The sequence below is a fragment of the Rhinopithecus bieti genome, unplaced genomic scaffold (assembly GCF_001698545.2).
Source record: "Rhinopithecus bieti isolate Rb0 unplaced genomic scaffold, ASM169854v2 scaffold_12003, whole genome shotgun sequence".
Classification (NCBI taxonomy): Eukaryota; Metazoa; Chordata; class Mammalia; order Primates; family Cercopithecidae; genus Rhinopithecus; species Rhinopithecus bieti.
This window is the reverse complement of record NW_016807365.1, coordinates 12,127-19,946: the sequence shown is the minus strand read 5'-3', so window position 1 is coordinate 19,946 and position 7,820 is coordinate 12,127.

Sequence of the window (7,820 nt, the reverse complement as noted above, 5' to 3'; positions counted from 1 at the left end):
TTTAAAGTAAAATATTAAATTATAATTTACACATAGATAATTACATACTTAAAGCTAGCATTATATAACTTTAATTTTCCAAAGGTAGTTTTAGGATTTCTATGGTTTATTTGTAGGTTTTAAAAATAGTCTTCCCAAAGTATGGATGCCTGTTATGATTTTCTCCTTTGTAACACCACAATTTTCATCATTATAAGCACTCTAGAAGTGTAACAACTTTTCCACATCATTCGTCTTTATGAGGCATTGTATTTTAGAGCTGACTGAATATTTTACCTGTGCAATGGAATTTCTCTATAAATAGGAGAAAGGTATTTAGAAAAAAATGTTATTTTGAAATTCATGTAAAAAAGTATTTCTCTCTCATTAAAGTCTGGGCTTATTCTCCTGCTAAGGAAATATCACTGCAATAATTCTTCTAGAATGAAAGAGGCTGATGCTAGAGGCAGACAAAAAGCAAACAATTTCATGAACAATGTATCAAAATGCATATTTCTAATGAAGGTTAAATATTAGCATTATGCAATAAATATAATGCCCCATTTAAGATTTACTCTTTCACGTTGTGTCCGTTTTTGGTATCTGATACTAAGTGTTTTGACCAAATGCATACTTTATTTGTAAATCAATTCTCAGTTATCATCCATATAAAAATCTTTCTATAACTTTTAATCTTCATTCACTGCTCAGGATATTATCACTATTGGAAGCTCAATTTCACTCTGAGGCAGAAGAGCAATTCATCATCTACATTCCATCTTTGGCTCTTCTATGCTCTGACCTCTCTTTTGGATCACAATCTCAAGAATGTTTTAAACTGTGGCTTCCTATAGTGTTGTACCAATGTCCTACCATGACTGCCCATGTAGACTATGTTCTTTACTACTGCTCGGTTTTAAAATGTCACATGTGCACTGCAAAACTAAGGTACCCTGAGAAACAGTTCAAATTATAACTAAATATTGGAGCTCTATAGTACATGTTAGCATATTAAAAACAGAAATCCTAGATCAAGGAAAGCTAATTAACTTTTTAAAATTAGAGTTTCCTAATCATAATTGAGCTTTTGGGTTTATAATATCTGTTCAATTCCTATATAATTTGCACTGTCTAAAACATATTTTTGATTATTGTTTTGCCCTTAAATTTATGTTCTATCAAAATAGATGAAGTTTAATATGGTTATTTTATAAAGGGTTTGAAATTCATCAAAGCTTCCTAAAGAGGCTACTTTTTAATTTTTTTAATCGGTGTAAGCACACTACAGTTTCCAGGAAACAAAAAATTGTTCTATTGCCTATATTTGTAAACAAACTTTACTGGAACACCGCCACATCCATTTATATTTACACATTCTCTATGGCCTCTTTAGTTCTAACAAAACTAAGATACATAGTTGTAATGAAGACCTTATTGCCCTTTTTCAAAAAAAAATTTGCCAACTCCTGCTATACGATAAAATTATAATGGTAATTTGAAAGGTTCTGGAGCAGGACCACAGATTTTCCTTTTAATACAGATTATTTTTTAGGAATACCCCTTAGACCACACCAAGGGACAAGAAAAAATATTGCTGCTTTGGTCCAAGAGTCACTCTCAAATTTGCAAAAGTGAGATGCAGTTATTCAAATCAAAGTCAAAGATAAGCAATATTTGCAAACAGAGAAATATATAACCTATTTGTATTGACTTTACTTTTGGAATCACATGACCAACACACTCTTCATTTAAATTTATTTATTAAATCTATAGTATAAGACTTCTGACAACTTGTAGGAAATTGATTAAACTTTTAAGAGAGGGAAATGTGATGCTAAAGGGTAAGTTTTAGTCTCCTCCTTCTACTTATCAGGAAGCATTGCAACATATCATATTTAGCTAACCCCAAATAAGCCTGCTCACTCTATGTACCATTCATCAGAAGAAGAACTGAGAAAATCACAGAGATGGATTAGTGCAGACACATCAGTACTCATGAGTCTAGATGAGTAACATAATTATCACGCATGAAAGAGCACATTTATGCAGAGACAGCTAAATTATTAAGGTTCAATTCTACATGTTTCAAAACAGTAGAATTGTTTTAAAAATAATTTTAAAAATAATTGCTGTCATTACCATAGTAGTCTTTCAGAATAATGACGAGACTGTTGATTTATATTCTCACTTTTAAAATTCCATCAGCCATTTCCCTAAAGTAAAAAGATTTCACTGACTTAACTCTCCAAAGATATACATCACATTTACATTCTATAGTAGTTGAATATTTTTTCACTGAATTAACTTTTTGAGAAACAAAGTACAAATTTCAGTTTATGTTAATAAATTTAGTGATGAATTAGTCTTTGTCTGATTTGGAATTTTGTATTGGCAAAAGTGACTACTAGGAATCTGATATATCACCATATTCTAATTTGATATATATTTTCCATATACAGTTATTAGTACTTACGATAAAAGTAGAGTATTTTTTCATAAAATTTTGAGGTTACAGGTATGTAAATTTACACAGGAAAATATTTTCAACACTAAATATTAGCTGAGCATTAAGTTTTTCAAATTTATCACTTAAGCAAAGTACTACAAGGTTTTTTATAATACCATAAGATGGCTACTATTTGCAGTATTTATATGTGTATTTTTTGTGCACCATTATAAGATTCAACAAGGCTATTTGAAACACAGATTCCAGGAACTTTAACCTTTCAGCTGATTTTTTTTTTTTTTTTTTCAGTAAGCACACCAGTAGTGTCATCAGGTAAAATACAAGAGATTCAACTAAATTTAAATTACAAATAAACAACCTGTAAATGTTTAGTATAAATATGCCCCAAATATTATGTGACATATTTACACTGAAAACAAAACAAAACAAAACAAAAAACCCGTTGATAAAAAATTCAATTTTATTTTGGCTTAAAACAAAAGGAATTTATCCTATTGCTTGCTGGTTAGAAGTTTGTAGTTTAAAATCAAAGTGTCAGCAAAGCTATGTTCCTCTCTGGAGGCTCTAGGAAATTATTTATTGTCTTGAGGTTTCCACCTTCTAAAAGTCATCCATAGGCCTTGCTTATGGCCTTCTTTTTGAATTTTAAAACCAGACAAGATGCATCTCTTCAACCTCTTGTATTCAACTCTTCCTCTGACTACAGCCACAAAAGGCTCTTTGTTTTTAAGGACCCAGTGAGTTTAGCTTGAGCCTACCCATGTAATCCAGAATAACTCTCTTATCCCTAGGTACTTAATTGATTCACATATGCAAAGTCCCTTTTGATGTAAGTTACCTTGTTCACATTCGGATTTGAACATCTTTGGGGGATCAACACTCTGCTTCCCACCACGGTTTGCAAAAGATCCAGGCTAAACCTGAAGCTAGAAAACACAACTCTAGACAATTTGTTTATTTTAGCCATGGATACACACTAGAATCCTCTGGGAAGCGCCAAACAAAAACACCATCCTAGACCAACTGAATCAGTATCAGAGGGTGCAAGGTCCAGTATCTGCAGGTTTTTAAGTCTCCCAAGTTGATCCCAACTAGTGTAGGGCAAGGGTTGGCAGTGTATGGCCTACAGACTAAATTTGGCTAGCATACTGTTTGTATGGTTTTGTTTAACTTTTTATTATAAATTTGCATTGTTATAAATTTGTACACCATGAGATTTATTCTCAAACTGTTTAATTTACTGGTGTTTTATAATATTTTGAATTTGTGCCAGTGTCTCCACTATTTATTCCAAAAAGAAACTTTGTACTGACTAGCAGTCACTACCCATGCCTTCTTTACCATCACTCCTTGGCAACTACTTATTAGCTGTCTGTCTTTACAGATTTGCCCATTCTTGATATTTTATGTAAATAGGATCATGCAATGTGTGACCTATGTACTGGCTTCTTTTGCTTAGGATAAGTTTCACCTATTTTGTATCACGAATCAGAATTTTACTCCTTTTTGTGATTGAATGCAATTCAAGTTTAACTGGGCTTCTTGTATTTATTAAATCTAGTAACTCTACACACTAGTGTAATTTTAGTATAAAAATAGGCAGGCTTGATCTTTGCTAAAGCAATAATTATCTAAGTGCTTCCTAATTTTACCTCTGCATTCTTTTTAACATTCCAGTAAGGTCCATAATTGACCATGAGACTGTGAGGCTGTTTACCACACCATTTATAGCAGTATATCAAATATCTGATTTGTCTCTAGACATCTAATTTTCCCTTCATTCTTCCTTAGAAAATCCCCAATTTTTATTTGTAAACGTAGTCATATAGGATTTAAAACTTCATGCCAAAGGCTTCTAATCAAACACTGTGGCATTGTGACTCAGTTCTGGTCAGAGGGATACAAGCAGAGGCATCTTGTTTTGCTTTGGGAACTATCTTTAATGCGACAGGATATGTGTCTTCGTTTTCCTTCATTTTAATGCTAACTCAAATGTGGTGTCGTGGCTAAAATTTGAGCAGCCACCTTGGGTCATAAGGCAAAAACTCATAAGAAAATATTTGAGGAACACTTATTCCCAATGGTAACAGTGACTACATAACAGTCCTGGACTGCTTACTTCCAGATTCTATTTTGTCAAGGAAAAAACTTCTTCTGTCTTATTTAGTTTTTATTATTTGAGTTTTCAATTACTTAAAGACGAACATAATCTTTACTATTATGGAAGATAACTTGCACACGTGCGTGCACACACACACACGCCATACACAAACAAGTAGCTTTTAATCGTTAAAATCTTACTTTGATGTATGAACACCATGAGTTACTGAAATTCATTTCTGTACACAAATCTATAAATGATATATATTCACTTACATGTTTTTATTTTTTAAATCTGGTTAAATTTCAGACAGACAAGTTCCAAGAATCTCATAAGTAATTACAGAATATTGACAGTACTCAAATATAACATTTTCTATAGTACAGTTTTCTATAAGTACATTTCAGTCTTACGTCTTTGTGTCTCTTTTTCTTAGTACTTTCGTGCATATTTCTTTAAAACAAGCAAGAAAAAAACCTTTATCTCAAATTCTCAAAATAAGATTTTGAAAATAAGAAAATTAACAACAATAAAACACTATTTCCTAATTTATATATTTTATTCAGATATGGTCTGTCCCAATAATATTATGACAAAATAAAATCTTGCAAAGGCATTATATTCATATGCCATGTCTTTATTCTTTTTTAAACATAGAATGTTGCTGCAATTTTTTTCTTTCAAGATGTTGATGCTTTGGAAGAGTCTAGGCCAGTTTTTTTGTTTTTTTTTTTTTTTTTTTTTTTTTGTGTGTGTGTGTGTGTGTGTGTGTGTGTGTAAATAGCAGGTTTCTAAGAGTACATTTGGCCTGTTCCACGTCTGGGACAATTTCAATATCAAAATAATTATAGTAAAGGATTAAGACCCATGAAATAAAATAGGAATCCCAGAGCCCACATTGATGTAGATGGTAAATAAATAAGAACTCTGGTTTTAAACTCTAATTCTTCACAATGAAGAAAATGGTAAAAATTTTAAATCATGTGTGAGAGAGACTATTTTCTGAGCTCTATCTGATGTGATATCTCTTCTTCTTTGCTTGTGTTAAGTTATTCTGATTGCTTTAGTAGCTCACGCTCTCCCTGGTCCACTACAATCAGCAGTGAAAATATATTTTTTTTAATGAAAGGACTATATGAATTAGAGTTTCTATCTGTTTCTCAAAACTCAGATATTAAACACATATTCCAGAACCACTAAGTTTATTTCAGGGTCCTAATCCTCCAGTAGGATTCCGAAATGTCTGTCACTAAGTGTACATTTGAGAATGATTTCTTGCTCCATGTTAATAAGCTTTCTGCTAACTGCTGTCTTTAATACACCTATTGCTATTTCTGAAAGCAGCCTGACCTCTGGTTGCATGCTATAAAAGTGAGAAAAAAGTGTTTAAAGAGTAGGGGAAAGTGACTGATATATTGATTCAAAGGGTAAACAATTCCTTCCTGGGAAGAATATGAATGGTATTCGATTTTCTCTACAAGGGGAAAAAATATTCCTCCTGCTATATTGTTTATCTATTATACACACACTCTCATGTGAGCTACATAATTTTTTACTGAGTAACATGTGATCTTCTCCTAGAACTCAAAATTAATCACCAATTGTGTTAGATTCTTATTGCTGCTGAAAAATAAATTACCAAAAATTCCATATTTTAAAACAGCACAAATTTATTTTCTTATTGCTTTGGAGCTCAAAAGTGGGAAATGAATATTATAGGGCTAAAATCACGGTGCTGGCAAGGCTGCTTTCCTTCTAGAGGCTCTAGGAGAGAAATCCTTTCTTTCCTTTTCCATCTTCTAGAATCTGCCCACATTCCTTTGTTCATAGCTCACGTCCCGTAATCTTATCACTCCAACTGATCACTTCTTTTGTAGTCACACCTTTGACCCCTCTGCGTCCCTCGTTCCTTTGTAAGGACCCTTGTTATCACATTGGGTCTACCGAGTTAATTCAGGAAATACTTTCCCATTTCAAGGTCTATAACATAATCACATCTGCAAACCTCTTTTGCCATATAGGTAACATATTCATCAGTTCCAGGGAGTCAAGATTTGAGAGCTATTATTCTCCCTATGTATCAATCAAACCCAAATTGAAAGATTCTCCTGGCAGTGGACTACAATAAAATACAAAAATGTGAATGGACGGATGTTATGTACATCATTATATGACAGATTCTCCCAAGTTATCATTTATTTTTTATTCAGTGCTTTCACTTTTGTAAATGCTGAATTTTGTGATGATGATGATGAAGTAAAAGCAGAAGCAGCAGAAAAAATTAAGTATGTGATCTACAGATAAACAGTCATAAGTAAACCTTTTATTTTTATCCTGGAATGATTTTGAAGTTAACCTGTACATGTTACTCTTTTCTGTTACATTACACAAGTCATTATATTAATATGTCAATAAAGGATCTGAAATGGATTTACTAATACCATAACCTATTTGATCCAATTAAAATATATTTCTTCTAAATTTTTAAAATTCAAACTATGTAAATTTCAGCCACTCTCTGACCTTTAGCAAAATGTTTTACACTCACAGCATCTTTCTCAGCTGGTAAGAAGCTGATGCATTTCACCATTGGAGAAACTGAAACACATTTAAAGAGAAAAATAGCTTATTTTGGTTGCTGACAGAGTCAGAAATACACCAGTGTGACATTTTATTGAATTTACTGAAGTACATGTTACCTACAACATGCAGATGGTAGGTTCAAAATATTCTCATCTAAAGTGACAGGAATAGAGTTAAGAAATGCAAAAGTAAACTCTCAAAATATATCACAGTATTGAGGCAGGCTGACCCAGAAGACACCTTTTCCTCTGTTCTTGTCTAAGATCAGATGATCTGGAGTTCACTAGCTATATTTTTTTTCACTCTCTCATATATCAAGTTAATAAGTTTAGTATTGTATCATTTTTCTTTCCTTTAACTGAAGTCATTCTTTTCCAACATAAATAAGACAGAATAGGAATGGAGTTCAGAATCTGAGATGTCACTAACATCCTGACCACAAGGCCACCTGCCTCAATACTTTGTGCTCAACTGCCCGAAATAAAAATAAAGATATACTATTGATGTTGGAAGATAATTCAGAGTAGTACACAGACCAATATAGGAGATATTGGTTATTTTCTCTTCTTGTTAAGATCAAGAAACAATTTTATTTGACTTGCATGCTGTGGAAGATTTTAGGTTTTCCAAGTGCCTTTTTAAACTTCAACTATTCTTCTGTGTTTTACCTTTCTTTCTTGGCTGTCTGTA